The sequence below is a fragment of the Pleurodeles waltl genome, chromosome 12, assembly GCF_031143425.1.
Source record: "Pleurodeles waltl isolate 20211129_DDA chromosome 12, aPleWal1.hap1.20221129, whole genome shotgun sequence".
In the NCBI taxonomy this organism is placed as follows: domain Eukaryota; kingdom Metazoa; phylum Chordata; class Amphibia; order Caudata; family Salamandridae; genus Pleurodeles; species Pleurodeles waltl.
In genome coordinates this window covers 630,377,497-630,405,111 of record NC_090451.1, presented here as the reverse complement: position 1 = coordinate 630,405,111, position 27,615 = coordinate 630,377,497, and the positions used below count along the sequence as shown (strand labels likewise).

Sequence of the window (27,615 nt, the reverse complement as noted above, 5' to 3'; positions counted from 1 at the left end):
TTGACCCTTTGTAATTTGTATACTTCTCTGTTTGCTCCAGCCCCCAAGGCAAAGTGTCTCCTAAACTATAGTCTTTTGCCAACTGAAACTCCTTAAAAGAAAAGTGCTCACTGAATACCCAATTACTGAGGGCAAAGGGGAAAGGGTTTGCCACGAGTTGCAAGAAGATGGGGCCCCAATGGAGTCATTGGTGAAGCCACATAAGTTTGACCTTCTGGCCTTGGCTATCCTTTGCGATGATCCAGAACTCATTGATGGCGCTGTCAAGGGTGCTGTGGGATGAAGATGAAGCGGCCTCATCATCAATGGAACTTAGAATTGTGCGCAGAACATAGAGGGAGCTACAGCGAAGTCTGGCCCACTGGAAAGGGCACCCTTGGTGGATCAGCAGGCAGGTTGGGCCTGGTTCCACAATACTTCATGTGAAACTTAAGCAAAAGTTTTTAAGTCCCAGTGTTTAGAGCTAGGCAGGAGGATACTCTGACACTAGCCAAGGGTCTTAGGAGCAGTACTCGGGTGATCAGGACTCGCACTGACACATGTATACATTGTATTTTATTGTATTAGGCACTTATAGTGCGCATAGCTACCCTAGGGCATCCCATCGCTATAGTGTACTACACATTACACAGAGGTGACAATGTTAAACATCTGCGATCAAAGCTAGGTTGATCAACAGGATTGTGCGAACGGCCAAGTCTTTAGCTGTTTGCGGAATGGCAATTCCAGTTCAGCAGTCCGCAAGGTAGTAGGCATAGAATTCCATAGCTTGGATACATTGTAGCAAATTTGTAACATCTAACAAGTTATATTTAACATGTTACAAATTTGTAAAATTGTAACATTGTAACATGTAACATTTGTAACAAATTCAACTTAACCAATGAAGTAGGCCTGGGTGGAGCTCGCTGAGTTTCACTCCGTGGACCCGAAAACTCCGCCAAATTCCCTGGAGTTCCACGAGCGGGTGGAGTATTGCTCAGTCACCCGCGGGTTTGCCCTAATGCGGGATTCCGAGTTCTGTGGTAAACCATCTTTGCCTGTGTTTTCTTCTTGCTCTTGCCCTGCATAGTAATTAATGACCACAGAGGGGCAGCATTTACTTGTATATGGAGTGACAATGCGCTTTCCACCAAGTATCCTTTTCAACCAGCGTAACCCCTTCGTACATGGACAGAAACAATGTGACATTTGCAATTAGGAATGATTACGAGATGTTGATAATGTCTTATACAAATTTGAAGTTAGAAAACCGGGAAGTGGTTAAAATGTCAGCCCTAATAAAACCTAGATGGAAAGCATCTGTGTTTAGCACTAGCAGCAGCTCCAGTAAAAGCTTGGTGATTTATATAGTTCAGAATATCAGCATTTGTTCTGTAACAGACTTTCTCAGGCTCTGTGCGCACTTTTCTCCACTGTTCACGCTCATCGGACTGCCTGGGGCTCTGTACCTCAGTACGGACTTCTTTCCCTGCCCCCCTTCTCTTCCAGAATGTCTATCAGTGATGCGCTCCTGAGATCTGTTCTAGGGTCCCGTCTCTCTAGAGGAGGTCGATGCCTGGGCTTTGTACCAAGATTATGTACTTGTGCACCATTTTAGACACTGCACCTGTGTTCTCTCTACATCCCCCTACATCGGCCACATCTGTGTACCTGTGTGATCCATTTGGGCTCAGTATTTGGGACCAGATGTATCAAGACATTTTGCATTCACAAATGGTGCAAATCGCAAGATTCCACGGTTTGTGAATGCAAAATCGCCTTTCACGATGTATGAAAGGCATTGCAGTGCAATTTTAGGGAATCACATTTTTTTGTGATTTCCTAAAATTGCGACTCTGAATAGGGAATCGCACTTTGCAATTCCCTAAATAGGAAATCGCAAAGAGGGAATACCTATTTGCGATTATCTATGCACATGTATCATGCATTTCCTAAATGCGAAGTGGATATTTAGGAAATGCAATTACCACCAACTCAAAGTTGGTGGTCACCATGTGCAATTTTAAAAAATACATTGAAAATGTATTTTTTAAAGTGCCATATAGCGCACACATGCCCCTGGGGCATGTGTGCTCTTTGCATGAGCACATTTTTTTTGGGGGGTGCATCAAATGGGGCCTTAGGCCCCCAGAACCCTTGGATTTGCATTACCTAAGTTGCACTACCTAAAAGGAATTCTCAAATTAGGAAATGCAAAAACATTCTCACCTATGGGCCTGAAGGCCCATAGGAACGAAAGGAGTTGAATTTCTTAATAGCGATTCCCTAATAGCGATTGCGACTCTGTGGGAATCCCTATTAGGGAACTGCTATTTTCTTACATGCCATTTTGCATTTTTTAAATAGTGATTTCTTAAAATTTGCTATTTAAGAAATGTGAAACCGTACTTTGATACATCGGACCCTTAGACTCTAGACAGTGTATTCCAATATAGAACTGAAGAAATTTCCGAAGAGCATCACACCAATGGCCCTCTTTACGAGCAGCTCAGTAATGTTCATGGTAATTTCAGCCCCTGGACATGCCAAGACAGGGATAGTGTATCTGACAGTCAGAGAAACCAGCCTATCAACAGCTGGAAGTTTGGAGGTCTTGCTAGAATGTGGACTAACCAGAGGTCCACTTTACCACATCCAGTGGCCCTGTTTTTTTTTCTAATTTGTGGTCGACTTTCGCCTGGAAACTCCAGCTTCTTCTGGCATCTCTTGTAATGGGGCTCTCCCTGGTGTACAGAGACTTTTCTGAAAACTATTTCCTGCATTTCGGGAGAAGACGGTGGAAGATACATGTGCTAGTTATCGAGTTGTCCTCTCTTTATTTTGTTAAATCGTGGTCCCTGTGACCGCGGCCTTGGGTCAATGATTTCATTGACTTACTCACTGGTTCACAGTAGTTCTGACATCACCGGTAATAGGAGATACGACCACATTAGGGTGAATGAATTAATGATACTGTTTCTAGAGCACACGTCTATTCCTAGGAGCGTCTCACCTCTGAAAGTCACCAAATTCTCATGGTGAAACAGCAGCATCAACATGTGAGAGTGGGCACTCAAACATGAATTCTGCATGATATGCCCCAAAATGTTATGATGGGGAGCATTTCCAGCGCCCCTGAGTTACTGGTACCCACAGTATGGGTAACTCTGCTGCGGAGGGATACATAACAGGCTGAATTTCACGTGCCTTGGAAGTGTGACTCTCTTGGGGTTCAGAATGCTTTTCTGTTGGAAACTGTGAAAGGCCATAATTATGGAACAGATGCTGTACTCCCGTATGCCCTCCCCAAATAAACCCTCCTAGGCAAGACTGGTGTTTATATAAGGGCAAAGCACCTTCATATGCTTCGGAAATACCAATGCCACTGGCAGGAAACTGACATAGTGCCATGCCTCAAGGTTTGTACATTTACAAGCACAAATAAAGGGCACACCTAAGAAAGGCTTTGGCATCTGAAAGACCTGATATTTTCTTTTACCCAATCCAGCCCCCGACTTTGCCTTTAAAGGGCCTTGACCAATTGATTATGTGATGATGTCTGGATCAGTTTCTTGAGCAAAAGAAAAAGGATACGGGTCTTGGCATTTCCATCTTGGTTTATACTAGCAACAAAGCCGCCTAAAAGACCCACAGGTCACACAGCCCTCGCTGATGTGCAAAGCCACAACAGCACGTGTCATTCAGAATACAAAACCAATTTAATGTCGTCATAAGAACAGAGTAAGACCCTTTTCCCCTTGGAAACCGATCCAGCTGTGCAGGATGTGCAGTTTCCACCCGATCACCACGGATGACATTTTCGCACGAAGCCACCGTGTGTGTTTTATTTCTCAGATCTCTCTCTGCGTGCTCATCCACTCTCTGATGCCAGCATCCGTGGCCCAGAAGATGGATCCTTCCTGCCAGATTCCCACCCCAGAGGTCAACCGGGTCACGTAAGAGGGGGGCATTCTGTTGGGTGGCATATTCCCACTCCATGATAATGCAGAATTCCGCGAGGCCACGTTCGATGTTAAACCTGCTCCTGTGACCTGCCAGAGGTACAAATTATGTGACAGCAATCTCTGCTCTTTTAATTCAAACCGGCGAGCTTTCCCTGCTTTCTTTAGACTCTTAATCCCTTTAGATAATTTTCAGATGTGGTTTTCATAATTTCAGAGGTTATGGAAGATTATTTTATTTCTATGTTAGGGGTCAAAGGGGCGATTTGAACCTGTGCACTTAGATACTTGGGAAAAGATGAAATGAAAGATATGAGGAGGATGTAGAACCAGGCGGCGCCCTGTGCGACAATGATGGTTGGCAACCTCCCCCCCCCCCCCCATGACCACCTCCGTCACAGATTCCCTCCCCACCCCGTTTAACAGTGCCCCTCAAGTCTCCATAACTACTTTTTTTCAGATGCTTTTAATTTGCTTTGTAGCGCCACTCATTCCAGTGTAGGGTGTCAGAGCACTTTACATCACACACACTACACAGAGTCATTCAATCATAATTCTGTAAATCAGTGTATAAGAAATGATACATAAGACAGAGCACTACAAGATGTACAAGTCACGTGTCATCCATACTGGAAGGCTGTATGGTTTAGGAGTGCCTGGTCTGGAGAAGCACAAACTCAGAATTTAAAGTATAACACCATGGTTGGGGGGTCTCATTAATACAAATAATTGATTTCTACCCAAATGAACCCCTTTTGCAACATTAGGATAATGAAAAACAGGAAAAAATTATAGTTCTAATGTGTGCCTTGAGGAAAGCACGCAGCTCTTTGATGACACTTAATAGCTAACTGTTCTATATCAGGAGTTTAACTTATAAACTGTAAGTAACAAAAGGACCTCTCTGACAAAAGCAGTGACCCGCTGATCCATTTGTTATATGCTCTTTGTGATCTGCATGGTACATGTTCTTTGCAGGAGACATATTAAAACTTCCACTAGAGAAAACTCCAAACTCTCTCCAGGCAGAACATTAATCACCAAAGTTATCTTGACATTTTAGTTGCTGCCCGAAAATTACTGAAAGCAAGGCATTCCGAAGCAGGGACTTTTAAAACCATAATATATTTGCAAATAGGGCGCCGACTCCCAGAGTCAGCATCCGGTGCAGTGTCACCGGTCGCCCCGCTGAAGAGCTGACCCTGTGAACAACATTATTTTACCGGTGTAAAGACCTACAGTTAGATAAATCACAAGCTTTTTAACCACTAAACAATGCCTCCCAATGTCCAAAGTGAACCTTGTGGTTCAGAAATGTCTGTTCGACTCCCAGAGTACAGTGCGCAATCCGTACTGACTTCCAGTTATGGACTTTGCCTCTCCTTTGTACAAAGTATGAATGATTTGTGACTGCAAAAACCATTGCTGTATCACTGATACCCAAAATGGGGTGACAGCATCTTTGAAACCTGTAATAAAGTGTTTAAATTGAGCCGGTGGTTGCTGGTGGGGGGCACCAGCGTTTATGTTTGAGGGCCGACACTTATTTTTCTGTATCAGTAATTTACTGCGAGCAAAAGACGCATATGGGAAATCGGCTGAAGAGAAGGACAGAAAAGCGTCACAAAGGAAGAAAGCTGCAAGAGTGAGGGGGCAGGGAGTGGCTGTGCATGGATTAAAGAGGCCCAAGATGGTTTAAGGATTATGCTGCCTCGGTATTCCGTGTTCACACATTTAAATCTAGAAGCTGCGTGTTTCAGAGGAGAGCCTTGGGCATCAGCACGTTTTTATTTATAAATTAAGCCCTGGTGTCCGGCCGTGGGAGAGCAGACAGTGGTCCAGATCTCCCTAATGTCACTCACTGGAAGACATGGTTAAAAAAATAAAATAAAAATCATGCTCGGAGTTTTAAGAGCAGGCTCTGATTTAACCAGAAGGGCAGCATGCAGTGAATATGGATGCAATGACGTGTAAAAGCATGACACTCTTCAAGATAGGATTGGGGTACACTAGCAAAGCTTTTTGCGGGTTCAGGGCAGGAACCACAATAGCAAAGTGGGATGCAAGCCACGAATTAGTTGAAAGCAGCAGTATGTGTTTTTCTCAGTACTGGACAGGCGGGGGGAGTTGTTGTTCCCGAAGATCAGTATCTCGGTTTTGTCCCTGTTGAGCTCCAGGCTGTTGTTCCTCATCTAGTTGGTGACACTGGTCATGCACTTGTGGAAGCTGGTCCTAGTGGTGGTGGAGTACTTGGAGAGAGAGAGGCAATTACAAAGTAAAGCATATCTCCACAAAGAAACGGTAGAACCAAAGAATTCTTTGGTCACAGTATGTCACAGAATGTGTACTGATGTCTGATGATATCCTTTTAATATAGTACCAAAAAAAGTGAGTTTGAAGTTTATTAACCATATGTCATGGTCTGATTGTGGTTCCACCATTGGTTTATGAACCAAACACACACTTCAACAACTTACCCTAACCAGGCCTAAGTGAAATTTGGTTTACCCCGTCACAATCTTGTGTAATCTGTGGCATTTTGCATTATGGTTGTTACATAAAGTGCCTAAGATTATGTCATTATGCCACATAGTATAAGTGAGATTCAGGGTGGGAATAAACCTATAACAGGTGCAATCGAACACAGCCAATGGACTGAATATGAGCAACATCCTTTTGTGTCACGTAATTTCATTTTTTTTATTTATTTTTTAGCGAGGCTACATTTTGCATTAAAAATAGCACAAAATGCACTTTATGTACTTTTTGCAAAGGAAATTATGAAAATGTCATCCAGTCTTAAATATAAAATTGACAGGCTGGTGAACCTAGAGAGGGGAATTAATAGCAGGAGAGACCAGATGGGGCTATTTTGAAATCTCTGTAATGCATTTGTATGCATTAGGGATTCATTTAATGGTAAAATATTGTGGGCAATGCAATGCTCATGGGATGTTCCATGACGTGTGGTATTCATTGTGTTTAGTTAATTGCAGAATGGCTTGAAGTTTTCTTAGTGAGGGGTTGTGCTGAAGTACTTGGATAATTTTTATTTTCTAAGGAATTAAGGATACACTATTTGATGGTTGATAACCACCCTAAACATGGGGGTTTGCTGCCTCAAATACAACTGAAAGTTTGTTACTAAAGTTGTAAAAAAAAAGATGGCAACATTTTAGTAGGACACGTCATTTGGGACCCTTTTTAAACATGTTGACCTCTTGAGACCAAATAGTGCTCTACCTTTTCATGGAGATGGTATTACAGCCCCCCATGATAGAATCTCATGTTCAGAGCAAAACACCTTCTGGCTCTTGGCAATCCTGTACCTGGTGCTTTATCTTAGTAAGAATGACTGCAATTTGGTGGTTTAGCTTCAGAGCAAAGAGGGATGACATCTCCGGCAGTACAAGGTGAAACACTCAAAAGGACCTATGTATGAGAGAGTTATTAGAAAGATGGAAGAAATAGTGCCTTATGTTATACGTATTCCAGAGACCGCAATATAGTGTAGGGGTGATATATTGTATAGGTGTATATGCACTATGTAGGGGGTATAAATGGGTGTAGTAGAGTGTATGTGTACTATATCGGTCTATACTGTACACCACTAGCCGGTAACGTGGGGCATTTATTTGTTATATTTATTTAAAGTTTTTACATAGTACCTTGTCGCCAGACAAGTATTAAGGTGCTTTACATGAAGCCAAAAGTTTTACATGAGTAAGTCAGAGAACACCAAGAGACAAGAGTAGGTGAGAGAGGCTGGCAGGGAAGGGGCAGTATAGTGGAACACAGTGAGGCCAACAATATTAAATTTCCGGATACGTCTTATAGTCTCTTCAGGTGTGAAAGTAGGAAAAATATGATGGCGTGTTGAAGGTGGTGTTTGATGGGGGCCGCCAAGAAGGTTGTTTAGTCATTGAAAAGTTACGCTTTAAAGCAGTACATCTGATGCCTTCTTGAAAGAAAGGGTAAGATGGTTGTGTCTTGAAGATAAAGAGGCAGAGACTTGCTTCAGTGCTAAAACACACGTGATTTTAGGTGTTTTTAAATGTAAGGAAGTCTTGCTTCTAGATAACCTTCTCCCTCTAGACCAGGGTTATGCAAAGTCGGTCCTGGAGAGTCAGGTCCATGCCAGATTTTTAGCATATCCACATTTAGAATAATGAAGATTTCGGACATATCTTTTTTCTAAATGTGGATATGCTAAAAATCTGGCATGGACCTGGCTCTCCAGGACCGACTTTGCAGAACCCTGCTCTAGACAGAATGAGGAGGTTGGCTAAGTATGCAGGTATGTTGCAGTGCAAGATTTTGAAGGTGATGCAGTCTAACCTGAACTTGAGTCAGCCACTGGTGGTCTCTCAGAATCTGGAATATATGGATGAATCATTTTTTCTCTGAGATGAGTCTGACGGTTGAATAAAAGATGGCTTCGAGCGGCACCAATGTTGAGGTAGGAATTCCTGCTAGGATACAGTGGCCTGCTTGAGATTATGACGGCAAGGGTTGCTAATTTTAGCTGGTCAGAGGAGACAAGATGTTGCATTTTTTGAAGCTGGTGGTGGTGGAAGCTGGCTTATTGTGCCATTTTGCTCACGTGTGCTGACAAAGGGAACAAGGAAGCCAGCGTAAAGCTAAGAGATTTGGCTGTGTTGCTCTGAACTGGTTGAACTCCCATAAGTATATTTCAGTGAGTACAGTAAGATTGATTTTGGAGGAGGAGCTGCAGGAGACTGGGAGAAATTCTATTTTGACTGGTTCAGTTTCCCTGCTGGAGGAGTTACAAAACAGTGACTAAGTGTGAACAAAGAAATCTTGACTATGCGAAGACACCAAAAGTGTCTGGCCAGGAAGGGACCTTCTCTGACTGCGAAATATAAACTTCTCTCTCTTGGAATTTTCCCCTTAGCCAACAACTTCACTAGCACCTTTATCTGATTGCAATCCGACTACCCCGTTTCTAACAACTATTGTAACATAATGTTCAGAGAGGTGGAGATAATAGGAACAAGAAACCGTGTGGAACCCCTGCACAAGCATACAAACAATGGCATACCTAGAGGCTGTGAACAATTGTTCTAGGTACCAAGGAGGTGATTAAACCAAGGACCCACCAGCTCAGACAAATACTGCTCCGAAAAATATATCTAGAGGTACTGGAAGACTAGCAGGAAAAAGACTACTTTTTCAGCTATGGCAAAACATTTGTTTTAGACATCCACAGGGAGCTCATAAGACGCTATAATGGAACCCAGTCACAGGTGCGATAGGAAAGTTCATCATTAATGTAAAACATTCTTTAGTCATTTTTTAGAACATCAGGCATAATGTAGATGGTGGCCTATTTGCCCGGGGCTGCAACATTTGGACACATGTCCCCAAAGATTACTGTGAGTTGTAAGGTAGAACACGCCCCCTCATATTGCATTGTTGATGGTGGGGGAATTGTGCCAAAAAGGTCATCAATATCTTTCTTTGCCTCTAATAGGTTCACCTGCAAGAATTAACTCTTGGTTTGCACTGGCCTAATCCAGCACCAATATGTCTTTGGGGAATAGGCATGATATAAAGATCTGTACTTCAATATAGCTTGGATCACAATTTTCTTTACAATTCAGTCCTGCTAAAAAGTACTACTTAAACAAATTTGTTTTTTTAATTGTGAGTTCTTTTTCTGTACTTTCGTAAAGGTGCCATCAGCCACAGATCATTAGTCTTGCAACATGTTTGCTAAATATTGGGATATATTAACGGAAACAGTAGCTTCAGAGGTGGTTTGTCTCACTTTCAAATAATTGGGGACAGAGAGCAATTGACCTTTGGAGGCTGCATACTGATTAATTATTTGGAATAAATTCACAGGTAAAGCAATAGATGTTATGAACTTTATAGATGTACGGCCTAAAGCTATCCAAGAAGTATTGGGGCACTGAACAGAATAGTGAAGGGGAAAGGGTACCTAGTGAGGATGAAGAAAGTGTTAAATGAAGAGATGTGTCTTCAATTTCTTTCTGAGTTGCAAAAAGGGTGGGGTAATTTCTGCAGCAGGTGGGGCTGGTGGTACCGGTACTTGGTGTGTAGAGCAAGTAGGCCTATCTCCTGTTATGTTTTCTCCCTGGGTTTCCTCGTTTACAGTCTGGTGATGTGTTGGCTTCTAGTGATTTATTCTTCACCTGAGATTGCTAGCTTCTCAGCCAATTATGTCTGTTTTATGGGCAAGGATTTCTCATGATGAAGTGAGATGCGGCATGTAAATAATTTTCACTGGTCCCAAAGGAAGGATCGGGGCCTTTGCCAAGTTGGAGAGAAGACTAATGAGTGGATTGTTGCTCTAGTATTTGTTTTGGGTAGGAAGAGTCTTAACTTTTACTGGAGGAAGAACTGATACCATACTGCATTGGTTTTCTTTGTTGTGTGTTCCTTGAAAGTGAGCTATTTGTTGAGTTGGGTATGAGCTGGGGGGCCTTAACATCATGAAAGTTCATGTCTGCTCAGTTTTACTTTGCACTCTTGGAGAACAGGAGATATTTTGCCTTAGCTGGGTTGAGAGTTGGGAAGTTGCTGAGTTCTGAATTATTTTCTGTGGGCCAGGTGAGTGTTAACCTTTTTGTTTTAGAGCAGTGGTGTGAAGCGAGGCTGGTTCTTGATCAGCTGAGCATTGAGGAATGCCACATCTCTTCCCACGCTGCACTCTGAGTGCACCTGTAGGCTGGGGCATTGCTGCCTCTGTTATCTCAGCAGAGTGCTAGCAGGGGAGGCTGTTTCCTGGTTGGCTTGATGAGAAAGGATTGTCACTGCTCAGGACTATTTGCCTATGGGGAGTTCTGAGAGACTGGTGTACATTGGTTGGTCCTTTTGTCTCAGTAGAGTGGTGGAAGGGAAGCCAGTACTGATTGGCTCAGGAGTGAAGAGCATTGGTGTTCTGACCATGCAGTGATCTATGGGGATCTTTTGTTTTCTTGCCCAAAAGTAACCAGTGCTTTGCTCTCAACATGGACAGAATCGATTATCTCCAATTTTACGCTAAGTAGAAGATGCATGCTGCATTCACTTGCTACACAAGCCACTAAGAAACTGTAAAGTCTGTAAACAAGTGATCTCTCTATTAATATTTCAGGTTTGTCTCCAGAATTACGAATCACTGCAAGCCATGGTTTTTGCTATTGAGATCAACAAGAACCCGAATTTCCTACCAAATACCAGTCTGGGCTTCCGTATCTATGACTCCTGTCGGGTGATGCAGCGGTCTCTTGAAGGCACCCTTTGGTTCTTCGCAGGGTGAGCACAGCCTATTCCAAACTTTAGCTGCCAGTTTATGCTCCCACTTATGGGTATCATTGGTGACGCTGGATCCTCTTGCTCTATTGTCATGGCCCGAGTACTGGGCTTGTACAGGTTTCCTCAGGTAATTTTCAGAATAAAAATGTATATTGTAAATAAACAGTGCTGTTGGTAGCTGTTGGCCCACGTGGTAAATATAGGACAGAGAAAACACTTTATTTAGAGCAGGGAAGTAAAGGCCATACGTTGAAAATTGGAATGTTGAAAGTCCTATTCACCTTGTACAAATTGTGGAGCATATGGGATATAATTATTCTCGAATATAGATTCCGTCTATGAGGGTATGGTACATGAATTAATAAAAAAGATAAGAGATCCAGCACCTCTGCTACACCAGATATACCATAGATGGCACCCCAGGGTTTAAATGAGGTCCAACGTTAAAGTTGAAATTCACTTCTGCTAACTTCAGGAGCTTTTCTTTTTCAGTTTCAGCATCTTCACAGTGTTGTACCGTAAGATGTCAAAGAATTTTTAAAAAAATGGAAAGCTTATATTTTGAAGGGGATGTCACTTGCAAAATATATTTTTGCTCAGGAAAAACCTCTAAAAAGTTGACAGATTTTGCAGTTGTGCAAAATCATGAGAAGATGTTAACCTTATACACATCTATACAACATTTTAGTTCACACTTATTTAAGGCAACTGGAATACCTGAAATACATTTTGAATATGTTGTACTGTTTCAGGATTACAAGCTAATGCTGTGATGTCTTGCTTCCCTTTATAATGCTAAAAGGCATAATCCACTGTTGTCTGAAAACACTAGCCATTGAAAATTGGTTTCCAATGGGCAATCTGTCTGGCAAAATAATCTTTAACTTGCTATCCTTGGGGGCAGAGTTAATTCCACTGATGGATATTACTCATAACATAGGAGTTAGAACTTCCTACATAAGGGTTTTCAGTCACTACCAAGTGTCCAAATGAAAGAGACTAGTACACGCAATCAAAGTAGGGTCAAATTGGAACATATTTCAATCAGTAATAGGGGCATTCTAGGATGTAACCACAACTAGATGTATTCAATTTAAGTTGGAAAGCATTTATTTTTCTAGTATCTGTTGTTTAGGCATTTCAAGTATGTTCATCTTGTTAACAGTAATCAAGTTTTTGATGCTCCATTATGCTCTTTTACAGATCAGTTTCGTTTCAACAAGTCCACTCCTGAGTGACCGGAAACAGTTTCCTTCATTTTTCTGCACCATCCCCAATGATGACTATCAGTCCAGAGGATTGGGCAAGTTGTTAATACACTTTGGCTGGACGTGGATCGGTCTGCTGGTAGAAGATAATGACTATGGCCAACAAGGTGCACATGTTTTGAAGGAAGAACTGGACAAGGCCGGTGTTTGTATTGCCTTCTCTGAGAATATCATTCTGAGCCAAGCCTACAGGAATGCTTTCCATATTATACAGGTGATGAAAAGCTCAACAGCCAATGTCATTGTCATCTTCTTCAGTGATGCTGGTCTTGGTCCTTTAGTAGATGAGATGATGAGGCAGAAAGTGACTGGGAAGGTATGGATTGCCACAGAAGGCTGGTCTATATCTGCCCCATTAGCTATGGGGATGTACTCCGGTTTTCTTGTAGGCACCATTGGGTTAGCAAGCCGCAATGGTGAAATGCCAGGGCTTGAAGAGCATCTCAACAGTGTCCATCAGTCAAGGTCAACAGAGAATGGGTTTCTCCCAATTTTCTGGGAAGCAGCTTTTGGATGCCAGTGGATAGGTCAAAAACACTTAAGTGCAGTGGATAATGCATCAATGTGGTGCACAGGAGACGAGAGACTGGAGAGTGTTCAGAATGACTACAACGATGTGGCTAATTTACGAGTAGCTTATAATGTCTACAATGCAGTTTATGCCACCGCTTGGGCTTTACATGATTTAAATTCTGAACGGGCAGTACAGCTACAGCTCCTTAATGGAACCTGGAAAGATATTGCTGGTTTCAAGCCATGGCAGGTAATATAAGACGTTTTAGTTGAAATAGTTTTAGACTTTAAATGTAATCAATAATGAAATATATCACTTGGTGATGTGAATCTAAAATGAATGCAAAGTGAAAGAATGGGCAATTTACATAAATTGTTAATGTGCACTTATGTGAGAATGCATACAGAATAACACTTCTCCCTGGAATGTTTTTGAGAAAGACCAACATCAGACAATTATTCATCTCCCTTAAGGATCGTGTCGAAATATGAATGTGTAGGAAAATAATGAATGATGCACAAATGGAAATATGACTTCCAACACACATATACCACTATCATTATTGAATATCACTCACTGTGAGATAGGCAAGGAAACTTAGGTTTGAAATGGGTATATTTAAAACCTTTGACACCTATTAGTACATTTCTCTGCATGCCCATTTTAATTCACATGGGCCCTCCTGCTGTCTTCAGGTGGCCCAGACTTTTCAAGATTTGGTGATCCAGGACAGTCTGAAGTGCAAATCTTTCCAAGACTTCCATCTCTTCCAAGATGTGCGTGAGATTTGGTGGCACTATTGGATGAAGTTCTATTTAAATGACACCAAGGACCCTATGCACGGCTTCTAACCTTTGGAAAAGAGAGCCTTGTTGCTTCAAAGCCTGGTGCTCCTAGAAGACTCCTGTGCAGTCTTAATACCAAAGGCAGTTGTATGAAATTTTGTTATTGGTTGAGGGGATTAAAACCCTTCTCAATTTACTACCACAATCCTTGTCGAGGTGAACCACAAAAGTCACTAAATTAACTTGTGCTTAACTTTTAGGTAGCATGCCATAAAAGCAGTCAGGCTTAACTTAGATTTACTGTGTTAAGTATATTTGCAGCACACAAACAATAATAAAGTGAAAACACAACACCACAAAAAGCCCAAACCAATTTAGAAAAATTGAGAAAATTTTAGTAAATAAACGGACGCAAAATAACAAAAAGTTTTTGATGATAGTGTTTCACTTTCGTTGTTCTACCCTGATTCTCCTCTGTGTGGAAGTACACATTCGAGGTTTCTCCAGCCTAGCGCATGTATTGTGAGAGTGCACCGAGATCCAGTGGGAAGAAAACTTAAAAAAATTAAGGCACTTCAGAAGACAACACCATTCCCTGTCCCTCACCCTGCCCTGTCACCATCAATGCCCACAATGAGCAGTGTGCAGTGGTGGCAGCAGGATAAATGTATGGTGGAATACACTTCACTTCCCATTTTACAAGCAGCTTTAGCTGGACTGGGCGTGACATTAAGGGGGTCATTATAAGTTTGGCGGACTGAAAAGGCCATCCGCCAAAGTCCCTCGATCAGGTTGCGCCTGAGCGGCCCTTTCCCGCTGGCTCCTTTACAAGTTCCCTGCTGCATCAGGGGGTGGAAATAGTGCATGGCCAGTGCAGGGCCCCCCTCCGAGTTCCCCCTGCACCCCATCTCCACCAGCCGTTACATGGAGGTGCTACCACCATGTAAAAGCTTGCGGAGGTGGGGGGGTTGTAATCCCCAGGGCAACGCTGCTTGCAGCACTGCCCTGGAGGATTAGGACCACCAGCACTGCCAAGCCCGCTCCTGTAGAGGTAAATTGACGGTGCTGGCATTCTAACTATGGCCCAACCACCACGGTCATAATGTGGTGAGACCACGGCCAAAGTGGTCAGACCACCGCTCTGGCAATGGTCAGACCACTACTGTGACCCTGGAGGTCTAAAGACCACCAGGGTCTTAATGAAGCCCTAAATGTCAAGAAATTTAAAACATATGTTAACAGAATAAGGTAATCAGTTGACCATTATTTTTATATGTATACATTGCAGAATTAATTTTGGAAGCAACAGAACCTATAAGATGATAAATCACATAGCACACGTCAGCTCACTATCAACCACTGGAGATATCCTTTGTGTCTTATTTGAAAGTTTTTGGAATTAACAACTTCTGAAGTATTATGAAAAAAGAAACAAAATGAAAGCAGGTGAGGGTCAGTACAGCATAATCTATTGTTTATTTCTTCCACCAATGTAAATAAACATAGCACATTCCACCAACAAAGCATTCTAATGCGACAATGCTGCATAAAGGCTGAATGAACCAATACACACTAAGTGACAACTATTTCGTTGGAACAAAGTATTCTCCACCAATTTCAGTCTCATGCTTCCAACGATTTAAAAGATTCTTCACCTGATGGTAGAAGTGCATGTTAATGTAAGTTCTAGAAAGGCAATGTGACCCAAGTCCCCGATAACAAAAAAAAATGCATTCTTAAATATATCTGTGACGCACAAAAACTTATATAGAATTCAGTGTCCCACATCTTTATTTTATATTATGTTCCAGTGATAGCTGGGGACTTTGATGCAAAAGTATACAACTAAACAAATCCAGCACTTTGCATTACCATCAAAAGCAAATAACAATATTAAAGACATTATAAACCAAGAAAACATATTCACAGAGTGAAATACACATTGACCATGCCAATAGATGACTTGCATTTTTATGGGTATGTAACAATGATTGGTGCTACTTGAAACAATAAAAAGAAAGTTCTGGTGTTATATATTTATTTAATTGTACAATATATTTTCATTTAATAGATAGTTATCTGTACTTCATAAATGATAACATTGAATTTTAATGCTTTCAAAGGGAATAGAACACAAATTAAGGGCCTCATAAGGAGTTGGCGGTCCAACTTGGCCCCCAATCCACGTATTGTATTAGTCCCACTCTCCATCGCAGTCGACCATATTTTGCGAATTTGACACGTTCTTGTGTGACTAGATGTCCACAGTTGGCGCTTTATTCTTTTCGGTGCTAGCTTTTAACTTAAACTATACAAATTCATAATTGAAGTTGTGCAGATTGGATTTTTGTTGTTTAGATGTCAAATAAGTTATTAAAATGTACTCCATCTTTCTAAATTGCTGTGGATTATCCTTATGTTGTATTTTCACATTATTTCTGTTTGTGTGCTGGAATGGAGGCCTTCAGTGCTGCTTATCTGGATGATATAGCGGTCTTCAGTAGGGAGGGCCACCTCTTTCACCTGCAGGAGGTTCTTCAGGCCCTGCAACGAGAAGGCCTGACTATCAAGGCCAGTAGGTGACAGATATGTCAGGGTTCTGTGGTCTAATTGGGATACCTTGTTGGCAGGGTCGGCTGCAACCCCTCCTGGTAAAATAGAGACTACCCTGGCTTAGGAGCCCCACAAAACACAGATTAGAGTGAGGGCCTTTCTGGCCCCGTTTGTTATTATGGGAGGTTTGTCAAGGGATATGGCAACATTGTGCCCCCTTGACTGAGCTGACTTCCAAGAAGCAGCCCAAAAATATGATCTGGACAGAAGACTGACAGAAAGCTTTTGACACTCTCAGACAGGCAATATGCACAGCCCCTGTGCTCAGGGCCCCTGGCTTTTCACAGGAATTCATTGTATAAGCAGATGCCTCAGAGGATGGCATAGGGGCATTCCTATCACAGCTCTATGAGGAGTACCTAGACCAATCTGAAGCTTTAATCTCTAGGAGGCTGCTTCCCAGGGGACAGAGGTGTAATGTTATTGAAAGGGAAGTCTTTTCTGTAGTCTGGGCACTGAAGTAGCTAAGACCACACTTGTTTGGGACTCACTTCTGGGTTCAGACAGACCAAAGGCCACTCAGATGGCTCATGCAGATGAAGCGTGAGAATCCAAACCTGTTGAGGTGGTCCATCTCCCTACAGGGAAATGACTTCATGGTGGATCATTGTCCTGGGTCAGACCACGCTGATGGTTTGTCCAGCTTATTCTGCCTAACTAATGAGAACTCCCATTAGGTTGGTAGTGCTCCATACTTTCAATGGGGGGGGAGGGGGCATTTGCATATTAAACATGTCAGCCTTAGAGGGGTCTTCCCCCAAACATTTTTCCTTTGCCCTTCCATGTTATGGCACAGGTGACCCTCAGTTCCCATTAACGTAGTTAGCCTTGACTCTGCTCTCCTGAGTTTTAACTCATGATTGCCTACCCTCTCTATATATATTTTTAATCCCAAAGTAACTTAATTCTTTTTGGTTACTTCTATGCTTCTCCCAGAAATGCTTTGCTATACATGTGCCCAATGCTCTGGTATGCACCAGATTGTTAAATAGGGCTCATCGGCGCTGATGGTAACAGGCACCCCCGCCTTCAACTGCGCAGGGTACACTTGGGCCTTGTAGTGCTGGCCCACACTGCTCACTCCACTCTGCAAAGGATACTCCGACAATGGGGGGAGCACCAGACGGTTATCTAGCGCTCACTGGCACTGATGTTAACAGGTTCCCCCCCACCTTGAACTGCACAGGGTACACTTGGGCACTGTACTCCTGGCCTGCACAACTCACTCCACTTTGCAAAAGAGGCTCCCGTGCTGTGGGGAGCACCAGGTAGTTAAATAAGTCACCCAAATATTCTACGTTCCTGTAGGTAATTTGAGGGTGGCCAGTAAGAACTTCTCTGAGATGTTCATCCATTTGTTGAATTTTCCAATTCTTCCTTGTGATTTTGTTCAGTTTAGAGTGCTTGATATTGTTGTTCATGATGAACCTAACAATATTTTCCTCTTTCGAAATCTTATTTCCAGTTACTAATAATTCCTCCTGTGTCTTAGAACAAGCTTTTTGTAAATTATTCTGAAGAACATCGAATGGATAATCTCTTTGTGCAAAGCGTGCTATCATTTCCTTGGCCTGAATTTCAAAGTCTTTCATTTCTGAGCACTAGTAGTTCGCCAAATGGCAGACTCCACTTCAAGCTTTAGGGTGCCTACAGTTGGCATGCAAGTAAGTTGCTGCTACAGGATGTGGCATTGTGATGATTTTTAGTACAGATGTTGTTGTTTTTAATACACACTTCACTATCCATAAAGTCAATTTTGTTAGCACTGATAGTGTGGGTACATTTAAACTTGTATTCATTATCATTTGGGTAGGAAATAACCAATTCAAGGCTCTCTGTCCCAAATATTGTATAGATCATCAATTAAACGAGTCTACAGTTTCACATATTACAGAAAAGTTAGAGTTTTCTCTGTCCACATGTCTCCTGCTTCCCACCAACCCATCATCAAGTTTGAATATGTTGGGGCAAAATAAATGCCCAACCCTGTACATTGCTTGTGCAGGTACTGGGTGCCATTGAAGATAAAAAAAAATATGATTTAACCAACTTCAGCATATTTGAGGGTACCATATGGCTCACAGATCTGGCTCTATAAAATACCTGCATGCATTTAGGCCATCAGAGTGTTGGCAACCATCCATGTGGTATCAGATCCATCCAATAGGTAATTATCCTTCCAGGGTATGTCATGGATTTTGTTTAAATATGTCAGTTGAACCTCTCAAATAAGAAAGGAGTACTGTCACATATTGAAAGAGAAAAATGTCACCAAATCTCAAAATCTTTTCCAGTAAGGAACCTACAGGGTTGATGATTGGGCACCCTGGTGGATTTTTGATATTTCTATGCTCCATAGGAAGAAAATAAAAGGTTGGTGTCATTGGATAATCTATCTCAAATATCTATATTCTTCCTCATCAAACACATCCAGTTCTGCCCATCTTATAGGTTTATGATGATATTCAGTAGCAACACCATTAGTTGAATTCTTTTCAGCTTGGTTTAATGCTGTTGAATCTTGAGTTGTTTTTCAGCTTCTAATATATACCTGATTCCATCTTGGATCACTATATTGCCCCCTTTATCAGAGGCCTTAATAATGTATTGCTTACTTTCTTGAAGTTTCCTTATTGTGTGCAATACTTTAATACTCATTCCACTTTCCCTTCTAGTTGGCCTTTTATTGGTCAGTCTATTAATTTATCCCACCATGATTTCCTGAATTAGATCAATTTTATTGCCAGTAGGAATTTGAGGAGAGAGAAGCGAGCAAGGTTTACATCCACTTTTGCCAGATTTTCAAGTGGTTAGACCCATCTTTCATTTTTAATGTGTGCCATAGCTTCCCAGGGTTGAGAGAACTGTGAACTGGTCGACGCAGATTATTATTAATTTAGCAGGAGTTACTCTTCCGCAAATTAGTAACCCAATTTCTGACAAGCAGCATTTGGTGACATCTCTAAAGTAACTTATCACATAAGAACACGACACAAGGTATCACAAAGCACAATAACAACATAACAAGGTGCAAAACAATAAAACAGTAAATACAGAATGCAGCATACCAACTTCACTACAACAAAACAACACTGTGCAATAATGCAGCACCACAAACAATTTCAACAGAGTATATGTGTAGATACATTCATGTCACACATTATCACCTCCGGAATTCTGCTTTAATAATATGATGGTAAAAGCAGGTTTGCTCCAAGCACAGAGTTAGTTACCAAACGCATGTAAGAGCTGAAGTAAACATGTTTTGTGGCCCAACCTCTGAAGGTGATAGACAACGTTGAAGCTATTGGCTTTCTGTGGCACTTTATCAGTCTGCGAGGTTAGCTACAGTGTGTGCTTGCTCATGCACGAAATGTATATGGCATTGCATAATAAGGATGTATTTTCCAAATCACTAGTGGAACAATATGAGCTGAAGTTCCAAAAAAAGTACATGGGCAAAGTTGTATATTATAGCATGACTGATTATTGAGTAACTGATGCTAGAATAATTGTATGTTCATCTTTATGAGCTTGTATTACGCTTTGAAATGTCACGTCATACAAGTTACTTAGTCAATCCAAATATGTTTTTATTTGTAATGTAGCTCATTCATTATATTAAGAAAGTGCGATTTGAAAATAAAGGCGGTGGAGAAGTGATTTTTAATCGGAATGGTGAAGTTCCTGCTCAGTATGACATCATAAACTGGCAGAGCGGCCCTGCTGGCCGCATCAGCCAGGTAACAGTTGGAAGATATGATCATAGTGCCCCTCGGGGTAGGAATCTCATCATCAACGTCAGTGCCGTTATTTGGCCTTCACAGGGCTCTCACGTAAGTTTTAAAATTAATTGTGAATATTTTTATGGTCTGGATTGCTTTTTTCAGTTAGACGAGATGTCACACGATCGCAGGAAGATCAGCAGGAAATGTGTTCCTTTACCATTACTTATTGTCAATTATTACTCATTGAGTGACAGCTCAGTATTGTGGTTCAATCAGTGTGTCTCTTTTTTTTTTTTTTTTTACCAAGAGAAGAGGGCATCGGTAATAGCCTTAATGTCCTTTTCGTTGGGCAATAAAGGGTGCCAATTACAAGCCCCATATTATGAGCCTCGGCTAGCAGCAAAGATCTTTCCTTGCACCTTAGCTTTCACCCTTTCTTCCTTTTATCATTTTTCCTTTTAATCTTCCCTTCTTATAAGTCTTTCTTTCTTTTTCTCTCCTCTTTGTGTTTTCTTTCTGATCTTTTGCTTCATCATACACTATTTGACTCTCTCTGTCTGACCTTTTTAGTTTAAGTCCCTTTGCATGAACAGGATAGGACATAGGACAAAAGAATAAGAAGGGTACGTGATGCCATGGCACCCTGTTTTCTTTGCAACAGATTTGCTAGTGTATGGTTAATTAAAATGGATGAAAGCAGTTGAAAATGGTCATGGCTGAGTGGGAAGGAAAAACATGTCCAGCTATTTCCTCAACCTTGTTGCTATAAACACTAGATCCTAGGATGCAGACACTTGACACTACTTCCAATTGGTAAGAAACTCATATGGATTCAGAAATGTTTTAATCATCCAGGAGTGATAAGCATGCCGATCCTGAAGATGCGATTGAGAACTGATAATATTACCGCCTTTGGGAGGGCATGGGATGTTGATATCAGGCCCCTCTGTTGGGACTCCAAACTGGCAATCCTGCAAATAGAATCTGTATAACGTCTGGAGTGAAAAATGTACTGTTTGTTTCTCTGAATGAGCCTTATTTTCTTCACCTGACCTTGACTGGTCCGAGACTCTCAGGGATTGAGGAACGTGCCGATGAAAACCTCATGCTGTTTCTTTTCTCCATAGCACTTGTAGTTTCTTTTCCTCTGATTCTTTTCTCTTTTTCAAGTCACAGGAATTAGATCTGTATCCTCAAGCTAGTGAGGAAAAATAATCCCGGCAATAGTGTTTTCTATAACTCCACTGAAAACAACAATGTGGTCTACTGTCAATAATAGGTGATATAGACTTTTGGATAATGCTTTCAAATGTTTCTCATCTGTCAAGGTAAAATGTGTCCCCAGAGAACCTAAAATACTGCTACAGAATACAGAGAAGCCATGATTATTATTGGAGGCTCAAGCCCAGCTTGAGCTTCAGTATTCATCCTAGAGTCTTGAGCCCCACTTACGACATTGGTGGTCGCACCATGGGATGACCAAAGCCGCTGGGGTGATGCCTCCGCCATGCCGGTGACACCTCCCGCCCTATTACAAACTTGCCACCAGGTTGACCGGCAAGAACGTTGTAATAGAGCATTCCCGCGGGTCAGGCCGGCAGGAACAGTGCTACGGTACGGGTCTCTGCTCCCTTAAGGGAATCTGGTCCTAAAATGTAGCACAGAGGGGGCTTATGAGCACCCTCGGAATGCACACTGTCTGCAAGGTAGACAGTGCACATGTTGAGGGTGCTGGGCAGGGGGCGCACTACACACCCTTACTGCCAGACTGGGTCAGACCGCCATGGAAAGTCTGGTGGTATGGGGAGTTGTAATCAGCCAGGTTGTAATGGTTTTGCTATCCTTCTCTTTCCCTGTGTTTCCTCTCTGTTTTTTTTTCTCTATTTTGAGCTCAGTAAATATCTCATGAAAAGAATTTGCCAGTTCCCAAACATCGGGTCAAATTAAGTACTTGTTATAGTACACATGGACAGAGTAATGCTGTAGTCAGTGTTGTTTGAGTTACCTGACTCAAAGTTGCATTTTTCTTTAAATCCGTTGTAGAAAGCCCTGCATTATCACCTGCATTTCTGCTACAGATATTAATACAAGGCAGGGGATATTTTTCCCAAAATATTAATATATAATTTTTGGTGCTAAAGTTCACTTTCTAATCCCATGAGCACTGGAAACATCTATTAAGGGCTGGTGCTCTCTCCCTGATAGGAGCGTCCTGCAGGTTAGGGCACGTTGGGGTGATGAAGAACTCAATAACCAACCAAAGCACAGAACAGAAGCACTACAGTACTAATAGGGATTTCACCCATTCAGTGAGAATGTTATAAATTGAGTAAAACCAAACAGAAAAAGAAGCCCTAAAATGTTTTAACAGAAGGACTGTCTGAACCACAATTGACTTTGTCACTTGTCTGTTTCAAGTGGAGCTTTCAATATTCCAATGATTTGTTTTATTGCTCACATTTGTGGACAATAACAGTTGTTAATTAATCTTCCTTGCAATTATGTACCGATGCAGCAGGTGACTCCCCATAAGGAGGGGGAATAACTAAATCCTGTAAATTCTCTACATGTAAGGGCAATGTCACCATTAGAACATCTGTTGAGAATTGAATTGAGCTCATAGTGGACAAAGGAAAAATTAGTATTTTTCCCTGATGAGAGTGCAAGTGTCATTAACAAAGGACGAAGTGACTCCCTCTTCACGGTGAGCATTGAAACTGGGCATATCGTACTTTGAAAACAAAACTACAGATTGCACAGTAAAAGTCTTTCCTTGTGTGTGCGTGCTGATCGCGACTCCTGTTTACGCCAGCCTTTCCATGGCAGGGACCCCACCAGGGAAACGCTTGTGGAAACACAGTGCATGGGCCACAGGACAGCCACTGCACTGCTTATGCCCTTGGAATGGACACAGCTAAACTCGAGACACTCGCACCTTTCACCAACTTTCACACAAAAATCTTTCAGGCATTTCATTGACCAGGACCTACTCAATGCACAAGACCTCTTCTCAAGCACAATTATCAAAATCTGGAATTCCATCTCCATCTGCTCTTCAGACATTCCTCAGAAAGACAACTATCTTCTACCATTAGCATATAATATATGTTCAACTTTAATCGGATATAGGCGATCAGCTGAATATGATGATCAAATAAATTCAGCCTATTCCCTTTCATGCTGATATCATTTCAACTTCTACCATCATTAACAAATTTAATCTATCCATCAATCTATGAATGTTTCCTTTGACAAGAGCATCATTCCTAACATCGTTCCAGACTTGAAAAATCCCTACACTTCTAGACAAAAAGCACAGGATGATCCAACCTAACTTGTATCTACTGTCACGCAGTTAGTCTACAATGGATGTGCAAAGTTATTGAGAAATGTGTTGCTAACAAAGTTGCTACACCCATTGATCAACACAAGCTTCTAGCACCATTCCAATCTAGCTTCCACACTGGACAGAGACTGTTAGACTTAAAATCCTGAAAGACAATCACTGCATGATGGAAAATGGCCATGACTGCCTTCTTATCGTCCTAGATTTATCAGTGGCATTCCACGTTAATGACCACAAATAGCTCATCACTATCAATGAATCCTGCATGGGCTGCAGAGTTCAGGTCCGTGATTGGATTTCGTCTAGCAACGGGAAACGTCAAAGAAAGATTGCGCATTCACACCTCTCATATAGTCCCAAAGAAAAAAGCAGAGTAGTTGGAAACTATTTGTCTACATTGTTTCCTTGGTCGACACAGTTTGCAGTTTTAATTTTTTTTTTTAAATGTCTACCTTATATTTACAAGTGATATATGGAGTACCTCAGGACTCTATTCTCCAACCCATGCTGTCCAACTTTTATATGGAACTACTAAGTAACTTTAAGGAGGAGGTGGGGGTTGGGATTCACCTGTATACAGGCAATAAATGAATAAATTAATTAATGCAACCTATACAGAGCACACCTGCCGCAATAGAAGTGTCCTACCTCAATAGAAGCGTTCAGGCAATGCTTTACGAAACCTTTCACAGCTCACACGTATCGGAAAAGAAACATTTTCAGCTATGTTTTAAAATTAGTCTCAGAAGTGGTCTTCCTGAACTCAGTGGGAAGCTAATTCCCGAGTTTAACTGGCAGGAGTGAAAAAGAGCAACCACACTTTCTAGAAGTTTGGATCCTAGGGATTGTCAGAAAGTCCTGATTTGCTGAACAAAGAGATCTTTTTGGCATGTAGGCAGAACCCTATCACTAAGATAACAGGGTCCTATTTGTGGACTGCTTTATGTGTCATCACCTGGACCTTGAACTGAATTTGATTTTCTGCTGGGAGTCAATGCAGTTGTTTCAAATTGGAAAAGATTGATTGCCATCGTGGGACATTAAGAATTAACCTGGCAGCCTCATTCTGGACCTTCTGCAGCCTACTTTTCAAAACTGCGGACAACCCTACATATAGCTAATTTGGGTAATCCAATCTGGAGGTGATCAATGAGTGCACTATTGCTCTACGTGTAAGATCAGGGACCAAATGTAGACTTTTCTTTACTGATCTTAATAAAGAGAACAGGTGGCCGCAATAGCTTGGATTCATGGTCAAAACCAGAGCTGCTACCATATTTGACTCTGAAATTCCTGACTGTAGCAGAAAGGGTGATAGACTTGCTCAGTTTCTTTGCCCACCAGCTATACACTCATGGCAATAGGGTGTTGCTGAAGAACAGTATTTCAGATTTCTCTCATTTAAGATTTAGTCATCTTTGTTTTATCTAACTTGCTACTACTCTGAGACAACTCTGAAAGCTTTTTAGGATCCCTTAATTGACCTGGTGGGATCTCTCATCCTGGTAGTGGCAGTGGTCTCCTGTTGTTCTGACCACCAGGATCGTAATCTGGCGTTTGGACCACCAGGGATGCAGTGGTCGGACTGCCACAGCTCGTAATAAGGCCCTAAGAAAGGCATTTAGTAGAAAGACTTATAAAATCCAGCCTGTGACTTTGAATGGGATTTAAATGATCCCAATGCTAATTCAGCATTATAATAAAAATGTCTTTTTAACTAGGAAATCAGGACAAAGATTTACCATTTCTGTGAACTTTAAATATCATATTTTACCCATTGTAATACGGCCCAATAGATGAAGTTTGAAGGAATAATTTCCCATGTTGGATTCAGACATGTGACCTGCAGATCATACTAAGATGTCAACAGAGGGCCATTCTGGGCGGACCCATTTTCTGATTGAGGCAATTTCTAAAGCGTGACTGATCCTCCAAGGAATCTCCCAGTACTAACAGAACAAGGACTAATGTGGCGAAGTAAGGTGACTCCAGGCTTTGTCAACCAGGAAGGAAAAGTAGTGCCCTCCCATTCTGTAACTTCTGATCCTAAGAATCTGGAACAAATAAGCACCGGATGAAGGCACATGATTGCAAGGGTCTAGTTGGAATGTAATGCTGAGATCGTTCTGACAGATATTTAGGAATTCAGAGCCAATGTATTAAAAAATATGATATAACCCACTTAACATTTTAATATTTTTAGATCCCTGACTCTGTGTGTACTCAAAGCTGTATGCCTGGATTTAGGAAAGCTGTTATAGAAGATGAACCTACCTGCTGCTTTCTCTGTGTTCCATGTCCTCTGGGAGAAATCTCTAACCAGACTGGTAAGTGATCATCAGCTCTGCATGTGTCATGGATATATGGGGCCAGATTTATCAAAGGATTGTGTTGCATTTGAGTCATGCAAGGTGGCATAAGGGCAATAAAATCCTTAAGTCAGATTTACCAAGCCACGGAAAGGCACCTTGTGTGGCCCTGCGTGGCTCGATAAACCTCGAGTAGCGCAATGCGGCGCAAGTCACTGCTGTGCCTGAGTCTGCATTGGAAAGAAGTTACATGTTCCCAAACACCCACCCATCCTTTTTGGTGTTTTCCTATGTTTACCAGAAACAAGTAAACCTTCGATTGTGTCAAAAGTGTGTGTCTGCCTTCCCATTCTGTGTGAATGTTTATGTGCAGGAAGATGTCTTTTTCTGAACAAAAACAATCTTGCCTGCAATGCAAGCACCCTTGCGTTATTCCTCAAAGGTGCCTGCTTTGGTGATAGGCAGCACATAGTGCACCTGCATAGTGACAGAACGGGAATGCATCCCGCAAATATGGCACATTCCTGCCCTCTCCATTTGTCGCAGTGCAGGAAGTTATGTTGCTGCATTGGGCTGCATCAACTATTGATAAATCTGGCCCCTGATTTCTAAGAGTTGCTATCAGTGTAGAGTACAATGCTGTATTTCAACAGCATTTGTAATGTCATGGTAAAGTAGACTGTTAATTAAATCTGGAAATGCATTCATATCTTCTCCACCAGACTCAGTGACTTGCTTGAAATGTCCATGGGATCAGTGGCCTGACGAGAGTCAAGAAAAGTGCATCAATAAGGTTGAGGAATATCTCGCCTACAAAGAATCTCTTGGAGCTACCCTGATAGGAATTTGCCTTGTAATGTCTTTGCTCCCACTTGCCATACCGGGACTCTTCATACTGCACAAAAACACTCCAATCGTCAAAGCGAACAACCGCCCGCTCAGCTACCTCCTGCTTCTGACTCTCACCTTATGCTTTCTCTGCTCTTTGATTTTCATTGGTTATCCTACTCCAGAGAAGTGCCTCCTCTGACAAGCAGCCTTCGGGATCACATTTGCTCTTTGCGTCTCTTGCATTTTGGCCAAAACCATCATGGTGGTCATCGCCTTCAATGCAACCAAACCCAACAGTAACTTAAGGAGGTGGGTGGGACCCAAATTTTCATACATCCTAACTAGTGTCTGTACACTTAACCAGTCCCTTCTTTGTATGTCATAGTTAATTATATCTCCTCCTTTCTCAGTATATAATATCTTTGCCCAACCTGGAAAAATTATTGTGGAATGTAATGAGGTTCTCCCTTGATGCTGGTTTATCTTGGAATCCTGGCTGCCGCCAGTTTCATTGTGGCCTTCCTAGCTCGAAAACTGCCTGACAGCTTCAATGAGGCTAAGTTTATAACCTTTAGCATGCTCGCCTTCCTCAGTGTCTGGCTTTCATTCATCCCAGCTTATCTCAGCACCAAGGGCAAGTATATGGTAGCTATGGAGGTTTTTGCCATCTTGGCTTCCAGTTTGGCTTTGGTATCCTGTATATTGTTACCAAAGTGTTATCTTATTCTGATGAAACCAGAACTGAACTCAAAGGACCATCTAATGAGAAGACAAAAAGGACATGCCAACTAGTTTACAGATTCTGGGACTCCGGAAGAGTTCTACTTTGAAATTGGACATGAATCTACCTTGGGTATCTGCTGTATGCACACCTGTGCCTGCCTTGATGATTTCAGAGAACAAATATACAGACATCATCAGACATCTCCACTCTTTAAATAAATGTACAATATAAAAGCAATGTGGATAATGTGAAGAAATAAATGCCTCAGT

General features: G+C 41.8%; 1 pseudogene; it reads left to right on the top strand.

Moving 5' to 3' along the window:
- Positions 1–27,414, top strand: part of LOC138267164 (extracellular calcium-sensing receptor-like) — a 43,949-nt pseudogene extending 16,535 nt beyond the window's left edge.
- The last annotated feature ends 201 nt before the right edge of the window (positions 27,415–27,615 follow it).